The sequence below is a fragment of the Carassius carassius genome, chromosome 8, assembly GCF_963082965.1.
Source record: "Carassius carassius chromosome 8, fCarCar2.1, whole genome shotgun sequence".
In the NCBI taxonomy this organism is placed as follows: domain Eukaryota; kingdom Metazoa; phylum Chordata; class Actinopteri; order Cypriniformes; family Cyprinidae; genus Carassius; species Carassius carassius.
This window is the reverse complement of record NC_081762.1, coordinates 12983481-12999001: the sequence shown is the minus strand read 5'-3', so window position 1 is coordinate 12999001 and position 15521 is coordinate 12983481. Positions and strand designations below refer to the sequence as shown.

At 35.8% G+C, this 15521-nt stretch overlaps 1 long non-coding RNA gene across 5 annotated transcripts in view; it reads right to left on the bottom strand.

Moving 5' to 3' along the window:
* Positions 1–5857, bottom strand: part of LOC132144720 (uncharacterized) — a 52878-nt gene extending 47021 nt beyond the window's left edge. For 4 of the 5 annotated variants that reach the window (XR_009434392.1, XR_009434391.1, XR_009434390.1 and 1 more), the window contains exons 1-3: positions 5633–5857; positions 4560–4607; positions 2417–2491 (exon numbers count right to left, since the gene is read on the bottom strand). This is a non-coding gene — a long non-coding RNA (uncharacterized LOC132144720). The remainder of the gene's footprint in view (positions 1–2416; positions 2492–4559; positions 4608–5632) is intronic. The other variant, XR_009434393.1, reaches the window with a different exon arrangement.
* Positions 5858–15521: the final 9664 nt, after the last annotated feature.

Here is a 15521-nt window from a genome sequence, read left to right as displayed (position 1 = left end):
TTTATCTCCCAAATGTGGTCTTCAATAGACAGTAAACATTAAGTTTTGACCAATTCAGCTTTAACCAAATATTATAAGAACAGCTGACAGCCAAAAGAAACAATACCTAACCAGCCAATAATCATTTTTTCTCCACATCAAATAGCCTCCAGCGGGGTTAGCAACACTTCCAAATTCTGTACAGTTGAACAAATAGTCTACTAGTTGGTCTGGGCCTGCTGTGCTTCTGTCTGCTCAGATTACCAGCTCAAGAGTCAGTAAGGCATGGCCCATCTGTTCAGTTATACTGACCCCAGAACTGTAGTTAACGGAGACGTTGTCTGTCTGACTGCAATGCTTTTACACTACAGAGATTGTCAAAAACACTATGGAGTCTTTATAGCACCCCCATGTGGACAAATTATTGCTCTGCTATTCTTATGAAACATCAATTTCTATTTATTTGCCTTTATCACTTCAGGACTTCACAGAAAGGCATATTCACCCCAGGTTAAATGGAAGCGAGTTAGAATTGACAGTGATTGGAGTAGTGCATCATAAGCATAATTTTCCTGAATGACCCAGACTACAGTAATAACAAAAGCAGTTGCCTGAAGTGAAAGGCAGATCTTTCATAATGACAGCTAAAGGAAAATACAAGAATAAACGCAGTTATCGTCTGATCTAGTCAAAATAAATAATCACATACATTGAAATCGTTTCAGAATATATCACATAGTAGCTTTAGGGGTCTCCTGAGGGAAGCGTATAGCTGCAGGGAAATTATGCTAATTCTTCATTACATTTTTCATACTGTCAAAGTAATGTTGATGAATACATGTGATGCTACTTATTACTTATTTTCTGCTTCAACAGGTTCCAAAAAAACCAAGCTCAACGTGTCACCTTCCACTAAAGCAACGTGCTTAACACACACACACACACACACACAAAACAAAACACTTGTTTCCTATCATGGCAGGGACCTTCCACTGAGTTCTATAGTTTTTTTTTTTAAACTGATTAGATGTATTATATTATTAGATAATATATTATATTATGGATACAGGTTATTTAGAATATAAATTACAATATAATCATTTGTTGTGTCATTTTCTATGCCCTATTCGTAACCCAATCTAATTTTCAATTTTCATTATTATTTATATTTATAATATAGCACATATAAAGTGTGAAGACATTTAAGCTATTTTGCTCATGCGTTTTCAGTTTTTGCTCTCCTTGTGGGGACATTTGGTCCCCATAATGTAAGCAAACAAGTCTGTGAGGGAACTTTAAAGCATGGAAAATCAAACAGTTGATGTTACGGCTAGCGTTATTTGTGGATCAATGGCAGTCCTTCATAAAATACAGTAGAAAAGTCTGTATTTATTTTGTACAGTATGTTACATAAAGGAGGAAGGTGACAGGTGGCAATTTGGTGGCTCTGTTTATTTACTTACCAGACTTGAATATTAATTTAATAGGTTATTTTTTTCATGATTCATGTGAGTTTGAATGCAGAACATCCACTGACTTCACTCTCAAGGAGTGATCTGTCAGTAGAGTTATGATAATATAAAATAATTATTGTGCACTATAACTAATAATATATGCTAAAGATGAGATGGAATTGGAATGATACATATAAAGCAATCAACTGAAACGTATATGACATCATCTGATCGTAATCGCCCCCCGAATTGTGATCATAATAAATTGTTTAATCATTCATGGGTTTTGGATTCATCTTGCTTGCACATTCTCTAGCTTTATTTTTCCTCATCAAAAAAGCAATTCCTAAGATGAGTAATGATGGTACATTACGTTTTTTAACCAGTACTTTGCATGAAAGATGGATTTTTTTAAAGACATATGAGAATATATCACCTCTTAAAACGTTTGCAGCAGCTAAGTGGAATACCTTAGGAAGCGTGATTAATTATCAAACTAAAAGATAGCTGAATAAATCAACAAACACCTTAAATGTAAGTACACACTACAAAACTTATAGTGCACAAAGACAATATGTGAAAACAAAATGGACATAATATGAATTTAGATATATTGTGTGGAGTCCTGGGTCCCGGCGGTGGAGGAAAGCCCAAATCATTAAAATGGAACTGGCTATAACACACCGTAACCAACACAGCACTACATTTTTTCCCTTGTCAGAGACGCTGAGCTCACATTATATGATGTATCATATAATGTACAAGGTGTGCTTTTATACCCTGGCACGGATGCAAAAATAACAATCTCTCAGGTTCGACTGAGCCTAATCACATTGCTCATTGGCATGTTCCAGGAGAGCAGCTGAAATAAATGAGCGACATTCAGTTCTATGTTTAGGAAGGAAAGAAAAACCCTTCTGAATGGACTAAATGCAGTATCTTTAAAGGCAGGACTGACTATAGCCGGTCTGTAATGCACTTACAGTCAGGGGTTCATCGCTCAATCTGTGATGAAGGGACGCAGGAGTGTGTCCAAAACCATGTGCTGGATCCATTACCTGCGAGGAGGCCCACACCACACAAGGGATGAGTAATATATTCCTATACATCGCTGTGTATATTATGTATTTCCTGGCAATGGCACTCCATTGCCAGTATAATAAACATATTATTCTATCTAGCGTAGACAACTGTACTACTATTCAGTTCGCTTTTTTAACAGTCACAGCAGCTGCTGGTTTTGATTTGATGATGGAGTCCACATATATGTAACATATGGGCAACAGGTTCGCAGCGTTCCAGTTTGGATTTATTAATAAAATCATCGCAGCAGTTTTCATCATATTAACAGGCACAAGACAAAAGCGTGACAGGAGGGTTGAGAGGCGATGTGTAACTGCATTTGCAAACAGATGCTGAAGAGCTTTCAGTACCTTTGCAGCTGTGTGCCTTTTTTTACTTGTGCAACTAAGAATACTTTTATAACGCATTTCCTATATATTTTTCCCTTAGATTTTTTTTACAGATTTAGTGGCTGTAAAAAGTACTTAAGACACTTTATGAATTTCACTGTATCAGATGACAAATACAAAGTTATCCATAAAAAAATAAATAAAATAAAAATTAGAAAAGATGCTTTTCTGAACTTTAAATCAAGTGATAAATCATGATTTTAAGTGGGTTTATAAAGTAATTTGCCATCCAGTTCTCACAGGTGTCCTAGCAGAGTTACTACAGATGTAGTTCCTCTCATTAAATACATGTTCCACTAACATTTGAAACCAAAACATGTCTAAATATTTTTTTGAATTCATTAAATTGATCAAAAGTGATAGTGAAGACATTTACTGTGTTACAAAATATTTCCATTTTAAATAAATTACTTTTTTTTTTTTTACTTTCTATTAATCAAAGAATACTGAAAAAATGGTTTCCACAAAAAAACAACAACAACAACATTAATCATGTTGAAATGTTCCTTGAACAACAAATCAGCTTATTATAATGGATTATGTGACTCTGAAAACTAATGTAATGGCTCATGAAAATGAATCTTTGCCATCACAAGAATAAATTGAAGAAAAACAGACTTTTTAAAATTGTGATAATATTTCACAGTATTACCTTTTTTCTATATATTTGATCAAATAAAAGCAGTCTTGGCGAGCACAAGACTTTTCTTTCAAATCATTTAAAAAAGTCTTACCAAACTTTATGTTTTACTCCAAAAATGTATGCATATACTATATTTTTTATTTTCTTAAATATAACTTATTTTCTTAAATAAAAATCTAATTACATTATTTTTTTAAATATGAAATAAATGTAATACATTGTTGAAGGGCATTATCATAATATTTGAAAGTTCCTATAGAAGTATGACAGAAATGCTTTCAAAGTACCAAAGCATCTTATACTATCATATCAAACTACAGTACTTATGATACTGCAAAAGCTTTTTGGATGTGTACCACAGTATTCTTGAGTTAGTTCTAAATGTCACGGTATGAATTTTAGTTTCCAACTACCATATTTGTACCATTACCATCTGAGATCATCACTGTACTTACTTTTAATGGTACAGTATACATGTCTAATACTAATCATTCAGTATTACCAACGAATGCCATTACTATGCTGCCACTGTACTTTACTCTAAAAATGTTTGGTTTTTATGCAGTACAAAAGGTTTTCTCTAGAAATACTACAAACACAGAGATCCTACTACAATCCTATAAACAGCAATCTTTTTGTTTGTGCATGTCCCTCATGTGCGTCTGTGTTCATTGTTCATTGCATTCAGGGTTTTAGAGCCTGCTTCTGTGTTTTAAATTGGTCACAGCACGGAGGTGTTAGGCTATGTTTGTTGTCTTTCTCTGGGTTGCTCTTCATTGGGCAGTGTCAGGGCAGCCCTGTCTTATCAGCAGGGCCCTGAAGCAGCAGCAGACTAACCCTCTCACACAGGGAGCAGCAGGGTCACCACCGGCCCACTACCTCAGAGAGAGCAATCCGACGGAGCCAAATATACACACATCGCTTAAGTAAATAAATATATCTCCCAGCCCCAGAGTCATCCCAGTGCTGCTGCCTGACTGCCCCTTTCTTTCAAAATACACTTATACTCACCATTGTTTATCATCAGCGGAGGAGAAATCTTGGTTTATGTCAGGATCACTGTAAAAGAAACAAAAAGCTTAAACCTTACTTTTTTTTTCCTCTCTCTCTCACAAACACACAGACACATCTTGATGAACTACTCACATCCCTGAATAGCCTGCTGTTTTCATTATTGAAACTGGTAATGAAATTTGTTACACATTCGCATTTCGGGAGAGACTAGCGAGATTCAGCAAGTTATTCCTAAGATCTATGCTTTCAATATGTGACTATTGATTAGCCATAGAGCTAAGGAAAATATAAACTTAACAGACAGCCATAAAGTGAAAAAAGAACAGAGGGCGGTCACAAACCGCTAGGGCATCAGGTAATAAATACACCACACACCTAACCATCTTCAGTTAGTTTAAAAGCATATTTATGGCATGACTGTCTAGGTGAAAACAACACCTCTGTTAACCCTGCATGTTATTATGAGGTTTATTGGGCTTGTCTTTGCCTGTGGAAATTGCAAATCTGTATACTTCATCACAAGCACCAGGGCCACAGAAAACCAACATGCTATTTACCCCCGTCAATTTATTTTATGGGCTCTGCAACCTTTTTCACTCCTGTTTATTTGTCAAGCAGTCAATTATTTTCCAATGTAACTTTTTGCCTTTTTTTTCCTTTCACTGTTTTTTGGAAATAGGATTTTTTTTTGACCCAGGCAAGAGAATAAATACAAGTTGAGGGTTTCCATTTATTGAGGCCAACTTGTTATTTAGCACTGACTGGAAGAGGGAAATGAAAGCCCAGCTCTTGTCCCAGTTGTTCATAGTTAAAATGTGTGGGCAGATGGAAGGACTAAAAGCACTGTATAGACGTTGAGTGTCTATAAAAGCTGTGTCTTGGGCCTGGTGGCCTAGGAAAGCTCTATGGACACAGGTAAGTAGGCTGGTAAGTGTTGTTTTCATTCAAAGGACTGGCAGGTAGTGTTCGTGATGTTACCTTCTAGAACTTCTGCCAGACTTTAGACACCCCCTCTCTTTCTACAACCTCCACTCTTCGACGTAACAACAGTGTTCAAGCAGTATATTTACCTGTCAAACGGAAACAATGCAACTTCGGCCTCTGTTTTCCAGCGTTTGCAGTTGTTTGCTCTTTCCAGCTATGAAAGGCTTTGTTCGTGTCCTCTTGCATCCATCGCCTTCTTGAGCTGATATTCGTTTTAGGACATTTTTGATCATTCAAACTCATTAAAATGCTGCATGTTCATGGGTCGCGTGCTCAGTTTCCGGCTTCCCATATATGGTCTGGCGGCTGTGAACGCGTAAAATTATTGCGCGGCCCGCGGGCACTTTTATTTTGTTGTATAGCCAGCAAAGAGAAAAAAAGAATAAATAGTTTTAGGAATTAGTACAGAACATAAAATGCACTAACTGAAATACCATGATTGGGGGCAACTTGAAATTAACGGAACTGGCTGCTTTATGACATTTCAAAAGTAAAAAAATAAATAAATAAATAAGGCACTTATTTTAAGCAAATGCATCTTCAAACAACAAGTCCTTTTTTAGAGATATTTATGGAAGTATTATGTAGCATTATTTGAATATTTAAGGCTTGTCAAAAACTTAAATATTACAAACAAAATAAAACATTTGTGTATAAATCAAACAGGTTACTTCGGATCCGCCACAAAGGCCATACATCTCAGTGCAGAGTAATTCAATTCTCTTAAAAAGCAATGCTGGACCTCCTTTAACTCTATGTAGTGCATTTATCTCGATTAACAGTTCCCTCCTCTTTTCTCCTCCATTTGTCGTGGTTGCACTGTCAGAACTGTTTAGACGAACAAAAAGCCTGCTTGTTTTGACATATGGTTTCTTGGTTTTGTTTTTGTTGATAATGAGAAACATGTTTCTTGGCTTGCAGCGCCGAAGCCTGAGGGTCTGCAGTTGTGGAGTGCCTGAAAGAAACTGTAAGGGAATTACCTGAGGCACATGCCTCTTTTTTTCAGTGCTAGCTTGGCTATGGTGGCCTAAATCCTTGCAGAACTGAAAATGTTGAGATGTGGGATGCAGATTGGACCACTAATGCCGCCTCATTATATTGCAGGTATTATACTAGATTTTATGGCTATAGGCTAATGGCTAGGATTGTCTTGAATGTTTATCTTCTCCTCATGGACTTTCACAAGCTCCTGTGTGGCTAAGCATGCTTCATTTTGTCAGCTAGCTTAAAACTCTGATGCTGCCATGGTTGACAGTGGATGTAGAGTAATTTTACACATAAATAAGTCTTTAAAACTGTGTGCACAATTTCCATTGCAAACTTTGAAACACACTGATTTGTACAGGAGTTGTTTTGACGCTGATATTATGTGACACTCGTAGAGACCCAGATAATTAAACTAAATGCTATAAAGATGCAGTTTGCGTCACCAAATTCAACAGTCACAATCCAAAAAAGCAATTTGCAGGGAGCTCGGGTTTTACAAATGTTATCGGTGCAATCAACTACACTCATGTTGTAAGGCGCTGGCCGAGATTGAATTCACTTTCATCAGCACAAGTCACATTGGTTTCATCAGTGCGCAATAAACCTGTGATGAGTAAATGGCTCTGGCCAGCATGCATTTCTTTATTTTATCAAATAGTGGATTGTTGGTAAGTTGAGCATGATTCTTGTCTCATGGTGAGAAGCTTATGTGAGATGCCGTTTAATCTGTATTCTACGAGGGTGACCTTGTATAATTTTTTATTCATTCGCCACTCATGCAAGAATGGGTACCCTCTCAAAGCCCCGATTGACCTCAGGGTCAATCAGGTGATAATCACCCTGTTCACAAGGCCATAGATCTGGTGAGAGCTGAACAGACTGAAAAAAGAAGGAGAGGAGTCGAATGTAACAAGGAAAGTTGAGTGTTCTAAAAGTGTGTGTTCTCGATTCTGAGAATCTGTTCATAATCTGAATTCTAGTCAAATTATTTTGATATAACTTGTAAATATTAAAACATAATCTTTAGACAGTGAATATAATTCTTTCAAATATATATAATCAGAATCAGAATCAGAAAGAGCTTTATTGCCAAGTATGCTTGCGCATACAAGGAATTTGTTATAGTGACATATATATGAACAAAAGAATTTTTTCTGTCAAATTTTCTGACCAGTATACAGATGTTCAGGTAAATCCAAATTATTTCATATCAGTAATGTGCTTTGAAAATGTTTTTAATCAATTGTTCATTATCTATTGGCAAACTGTCTTGTATGCTTTTTGATAAATAAAGGGATCAGACTAAACAAATACACTATTCAAATAAACCGCACAATTTCCTATAACACACACCTTGATGCCACCATTCTATACCTTAAAGGGGTCATCTGATGCCCATTTTCCACAGTTTAATATGATTATTTAGGGTATTAATGAAATGACTATAACATACTTAGGTTAAAATATCTCATAGGTAGTGTAAAACATCCATTTTACCTTGTCAAAATCATCTCTGTTTACAGCAAGCTGTTTTGTTGCATGTTTCTTTAAATGCTATTGAGCTCTGCTGACTCCACCCCCTCTTCTGAGGCGCTCTCTGAGAGACTGTAAACTTTAGCCACATTCATCATGAAACTTGCTAACTAGCATGTTATTAGGAAAGACAATATGCAAAGACCCATAAAAAATACCTTTTACTTCTGTAAGAATGGCTGGATCACGAATGATTCACACGAACATAGAAGCATTTAGGTATATCGGGGGCGCATTCCCTTCACAAAAAAACATAATCCACTGCATATTCAGCGGCTCAGATGTCTGGAGTAAATGACGACTTCTATGTTTATTATTACATCCAACAACAAAACACCTCAATGGCTTAAGCTGGCCACACACTAGTGGAATTTAAGGCTGATTTGCACCAACAAATGATTGGGGTGTGTGACCCGAATCAAGACTTTTCAAGGTCGCAATTGTTTTTTGTTTTGTTTTTTTTGTTAAAGAAAATCCTCTATTCTGTGGTGTCATTATGATTATTAACTGCTCCCAATTGAGACAGAGTGTCAGTAGAGCCAGCTGACAATGTTGATCGTTCCACATTTGTTTTTATACTCTATTCATGTTTGATTTTGCGAGTCTCTGTGAGATCTCATTTCACTGTGCAATCGTTCCTATAATCATCAAGTATATGGTTTATAAGGCTAAAACTCGGCTGAAACTGTCTTAGTGTCAGTGGTCTCCCATAGTTTTAAAATCGGTTAAGTTTGAAAATCATCTAGTGTGCAACCAGCTTTAGGAGCCATTCTTGTCTACAACTGCTCCGGCATCGAAACAATGGCGGACTGATGACAGCTCACTCAAGGCGGAGCTGTGATAAAACCAAAGACTGATGCCACTGTCAATCAACAATCGTGGGAGGGGCCTGCCAGTGTGATGTCACACAGCCAGTCTGAGAACAGCTTGATATGAGAAAGGTGTTTGAATTTATTGAGATTTAAAAAAAAAGAAGCACTGGCTGGATTTATTTTTTATTATAGGGTGGCTGTGTACACACACTACCAAGACACATTTCAGTTCAAACAACATATAAAAGTGAATTTTGTATCCAATGGCCCCTTTAAGAGTTTTTCAACATTTAAAATCATTACATTGCCAGAATTTTCCCCCTTATACTGTAGCAATAAAGATCTCTTTACTTATTATGCTTCTGGTGGTTGCCTTCATGAAGTAAATGTATGAGTTTTTGCGCTGTGAACTCGAGTGTGTTTACATTTTGCTTGCTGGTTAAGAAGACGATAAATTATCCACAAACTCAAGGCCAGGCGGAATAAGAGACTGAGAGAAATAGAGCAATTTTCTATGAATAAGGCTGCGAGAAGAGCTGACATCAGCAGTCTCTGGGCTGAAGATCACAACAGTCTATGTTGTGTTCTAGTGCCGACGCCTAGACTAAAACACCCTCATAACACACTCACTGCACCAAGCACTGCTTTCTAATGAATTGAGACCAGAATAGCTATCACACTTTTTACTCAAGGTGGGTTTATTTTTGTAGTCAATTTCTGTATCTTATGTTAAAATTGTCATCATTTTTTCCCAGGAAATAAACACACACACCATGTTACAACATGCCTCAATATAGTTGCCACAATAGAACCTTTTTAATTAAACAGCAACACAAAATAAAGAAAACAGTAAATCCAAAAATAACAAACCATTGGCCAACTAATGTTATAATTAATAATGTGACATCTTTATCCAATACATTTCAAGCTTTCATTTATAGCCAACCTCTGTGCCATTCCAGATTCAATGTCTTTCAAATATCTTTGTTACGGTTTGGACAATTAAAATATATTGCAGTATAAACATAAAGGACCATCTGAGCACATAAAACAATTCTGCACTTAAAAACATGCCTCATATGCCAACAGCCATCCAAGAGGAAATCGGCAGAGTAAATTCTGAAAAGCTCCATAGAAATCCACATCAGATAAGACCGTAGAGAGCAGATGCCAGCACAGAGGACCAATCATCTCGTGCTTTCCCACATTATGGATTTGCCATTCAGACACAAATCATTATGGCTACAGAGCCTCAGTTAAGTGGCTCCATGAGCGACTCTCTGCAGGCATGCCAAAACTGCATGATTATAAACAAAGACTTGATATTAAAGCCTTCCATTCATGTATGCATAAAGTAAACATGAACGGAGGAAACAAGTCTATTTTGAAAAAAAACATTATACTGCCCATTGCGGAGGAGGAGAAGGGCTGGGAACATTTTTCCATCTCTTGGTCCCGAATTGGTGTCTAATTATCGCATCATAATGAGAAGTTAAAATAACTTTGTTCATTCCTGGCCAAGAACCAATAAGAAGACGCAAGTCTTTCCATAACCAACTGCCTTTGTGACTTCTGGATTGTTCCCGCTGTCCACTATTTTGCCTCTACACTGCAAGGCAAGCTGCATTTTACTGAGCCAGCTTGTGCCTGATATGTATATATATATATATATATATATATATATATTCATTAATTTTTATTTTTTTACACATTGAATGTCATCCACACAAATTGCTTGAACATATTACACAAATACCTACTATTCATTTGTCTTTCCTCTAAAATTAACTAAATGTGGTGATAAGTCCTAAATGATGTGTGATTAAATATTTGAACCGATTGACAGCCCTTGTGCCAACACATGAAATATTTTTGAAATTGCAAATATCCTACTTAATCTATTCTAAGGTTTGCTGGGCTAGTAATTCATGTCACAATTTTATAGTTTGAAAGCAGATTAAAATATGCCACTGGTGGATTTTAACACTTTCAATTAGACATACGGAGGTCACTGGAATAGTTGAGCACACATACACATTCCCACAAACTCTCTCTCTTACACACACTTAACATGACAAAGCACAAAGTGAAGGACAGCTTAAGTTGACCCAATCCTAAAGGTGGAAATTGCATGAGAATTCATCTCTTCTATTCCGTCATTAAAAATCTGGGGAGCGGAATGAAGTTTCCTTTGTGCTGGCCTTGAGTTGAGAAGAATGAAGGAGTTAAGAGCCAGATCTCCACTCTACAGATTATATCACTATATGATATTAACATTTAGCACTTGTTTGCAATGACTGAACTATGATTTAGCATTACCATTGAGAGACCAAATATAGTGTTTGAATGTTCACATAAATAATGTGGATCATTCTCCAAAATGAGCTCAAATTGTATTGCTGAACTAGTGCTACGTAATATTTAATATTAATTATGAAATGTTAACATATTTTAATTACATTTTAAAATAGTAGCCAGTTGCAGTGCTTTTGTAAATCAGAAAGATATGTTCTGTATTTAAAATGTATTAACAGTTTTAATAATGAATACATTTTAAAATAAATAATATAAATATATATTAATAACATGTTAAACAATATATTTCAAATTGTTAGTCAAATGAAACTGATGAATGAAATGTAATCTAGAGTCGCTTTTCTAAATCAAAAAGATATTTAATGATATTAGAAGATTATCTTTAAAACATGTCACAAACATTTATTAACTTATTAACAACATATTAATATTTGTTGGCAAAGGTTTACAGATACAGTGAACACTGTAAATTAGTAAAAAAAAAATATGTAAACACAAACTGTTGTCAGCCTAACTCATGTTCAAAGCCATTTCAAGATTTAGTACTTAATGTGCTTGAAAATCATTTTCAATATGTCAACATCAAATACGAAGGAGTAATTGCAATCGTTTACTTTATGGGGCCTCATGCTAGATGACACCTCATCATTTCAGCTGCATTTTCTTCACAAGTTACAGCCATGAAGTGACACATTTTACAGTCCTCTAAAGGAGCCTGTTGTGTACAGGCTTCGCTGGCATCATGGAAAACATAAAATGGGAATAATGTTGACAGATTCCAGAACCACCCCATATGTATGGCTTTTTCAAAAGAAGCGGTGCTTCTCTGATTCCAAAGAAACCAGGCCTTTCACCCTGACACCCACTGGACGCAGCCCTAAAAAGGCACAGAGAGGCAGCCATTGATCAATTTGCTGATAAAATACATTCCACAAGGACCTGGCAAGAGCTGGGTCCATTTGGCAAGCCCTCCCACTATGGAACAAATGTGTACACTGAATGCATATGGCTTTCAGAGATAAAGACCAGATACAAGAGAAAAACACAAGCTGAAATCAGAATGGCCAGGATGGATGTGCATCACCAGAAAAGCTTTTAAGGGTCCCGTCCTTCCTCATGATTCATTAGAGGTTTACAACTTGTAAATGTCAGTAAGTTTAGTTCAAATGAGTTATTTAGGTTTGTAACATTTAATTTATCTGTTTATTTAGCAGTCATTAGTAATTGAATCTGTGGTCTTTTACGATTTGGAAAATAATAACAAGTTAAATTAACTTATTATCTACTTACAACTGAAATTTGCTATTTAAATATTATTTCCCCTCAACAATTTCCATTGAATTTAATAAAAAAATAATTATATTACAGCATTTGGTAGGAAAAAAGGCAATTGATTTTACACAGTAGCATACATAAAACTATGCTTAAACAAACATGCATACAAACAATATATAAACAAAATCATAATAACAAATATTAGATGTTTTTACTTAGCACACAAAACAATATAAATAATATAAACTAAATATATTTAATATATTAAATATATCCTTATAATGATGAATGACCTAACATGAAATAACAATGTGCAAAAATTTGACATTATTTATTTAATAGTAGTTTTAGATCCATGTATACATTACATGCAAAAATAAATAAATAAATATCCTTCTTTCTTTTTTTTACATAAATACATAAATACAGAAATATTGGTAACTCCTCACAATAATAATGTATTAGTTATCATAAAATAATAATAGGCAATAAATTGCAGTATTTATTAACATTAAAGTTTTCCGCATTGATTTTCATTTCAGGTGTTTTACTTGTATTTGTATTTGTATTGCACATTGCATTGTGTTTTGTTTTAGATTTGAAGAAAATGTCTGTAAATTTAATTGAAAATACTTTTTTCCCCAGGACATTATCCGTTTTTTTTTTAAATTTTTTATTTAATTATTTAAAGTTACAGTCCATAACTTTTCTGTGTTCAAAATTTACAAAAAACTGTGTTTTTGGCTTATATGAAACACTACGGTATTCTTATATTATGTGTTTATATTCAGACTATTTTAGACTGGTTCTGCTGGAGCCGCTGCGGAGTAGCTCGGTACCTGCGTGATTCGACATAAACAGAGAGAAGTAGCTCCGGCTACGATGTTCTTCCACAAGACGCACACAGTTCTTTTTATTAACCGCTAGAGCGCCAAAAGTTACAGACTGCAGCTTTAAATACATTTTTTACAGTGTACATAAATAAATAGTAACTCCTAGATATTATGAAATAACAACAAGCAACTTGGTTAATGTGAATTTTAGATAGAAAGGTAGGCCTAGATAAATCAATGAATGAAAAAAAAAAACATTTTTAAATAAATATATGAGGCATTAAAACTTTTTTTTAAAAAAAGGATTTTGAATTCAAATAAGGAAAATAGGAATAGATTATGATTCCAAAGCATGACAAAGTTTTTCTCAGGACCAGTTGATAGTATCTTATCATTGATGATAGGGGCTTATGGTGAAATTGGAGGCAGATAAATGGTACATACTGGGAAACAAACATTTATAGCCTGAAAGCATTTTAGCGTCTGCTAAATGCATAAATGCATAAATTCTGCGAACAGTTTTGTAATGTCGAACACCCACTGCCCCCTGCTCCGGTCGCCCACTCTGCCATCCGTCTGTCCCTCCCACCCTCCTCCATCACATCTCCTCACCCAGCCTTTCGTGGGGGTATGGTCCAATTAGTCCAGATGCATGAGGAAGCACTGTCAAGCGGCATTGCAACAAGAAGTCTTCAAATCCAAAGACGGGGAAGGGCAGGCAACAGAGGAAAGTATAATGAAAAGACTGCACATGTAGGTGGCTGGTGACTCAGATGTGTCCTTAGAGCCTCAAACTTTAGTTTATAGGAGGCAAGACGTCATCCATACGCTCAGATCTGAAAGCCATTCTTTATGTTGCTATGGCCACTGCTGTGCTGCTGCCCAGGCTTTGATTTGTTTATTCATTATAAAAAGTTCAAAGAAAGTTACAGTAGGGTCACAAAGTCAAAGATTTATTTGATGAACAGAGAACAGATTACAGTTAGATTTATTTTGTAATTAAATTGCATAATTCCTTAGCATGTTACTACTTACTCTGCAAAACACTGCAAAAAAAAAAAATATTTAGCTGGTAACAAAACAGTTAACAGTAGCCATAGAGTATTGACAACAAACACCATCCTTCGGATGAGACATTAAACGAGATCCTGACTCTCTGTGGTCATTAAAAATCCCAGGATGTCTTTCAAAAAAGAGTAGAGGTGTGACTTCGGCATCCTCTGACCATCATGGCCTTCTAACAATCCCCATATCTGCTGATTGGCTTCATCACTCTGTCTCCTCTCCACCAGTAAGCTGGTGTGTGGTGGGCGTTTTGGCGCAATATGGCTGCCGTCGCATCATCCAGGTGGATGCTGCACACTGGTGGTGGACCCCCCTCACTATTTATTAATTTATTTTTTGTAACTGTTTGTAACCTAAGGGTGAGTAAATTATTATTAAAAATTTATTTTTAGGTGAACTATGCATTTAATATTTTAGGATTATTTTTATTATTATTATTGCATTATTTTCCCCATATTAATTTTTAGTTGTTATGCAGATAAAACTGTATAAATTGTAATTAAAAAAAGCAAAATAAGAATTTTCAGTTGTGGCCTTTGACCCCAATGGAGGTTCATTAGTGCTTTTTTATTTCATTAGTGCTATGAAAAGGTCAAAACAGTTCAAAAGTGAATCGGAGGAGCAAAATTTACATGCAAGTTACTTTGCTGCAACTCTAATACATGTGTATCTAAGTGAGACGTTCATGGTCTTAAATTGATCCATACCGCATGGACTAGAGCCACAAATTACACTCCCAACTCTCTAACTCTAATACATAATACAAAGAGGACCTCCTGGCGTCAGTGTGAATTTACGATTTCCTCTGCTGTGATGTCCTGACCTGAGAAAAACTCTCATGTTGAGCAGATATTGAGGCTGTATCTCTCCCCTGAGGCCGAATCTCTAACCTTGAGTACAAAGATTTAGTTTAAACATGCGTAACCATGGTTTCCTTTGCCCATTAGATCATGAGGCCTCTCTCTCGCCTAGCAGTCAATAGTTTGCAGGTTTTGGGATATTTAGATGTGAGGGGGCTGCTTGCACATTACTCACACCGAACAAGCCCCAGACCCTCTAAGCTCAGAGTTTTGCAGTTTCCATGGTAATGTGCGTGCCACTGAAAAAGAACATAGAGACTAATGGAAGGAAGACAGACGTTATATATGCATATA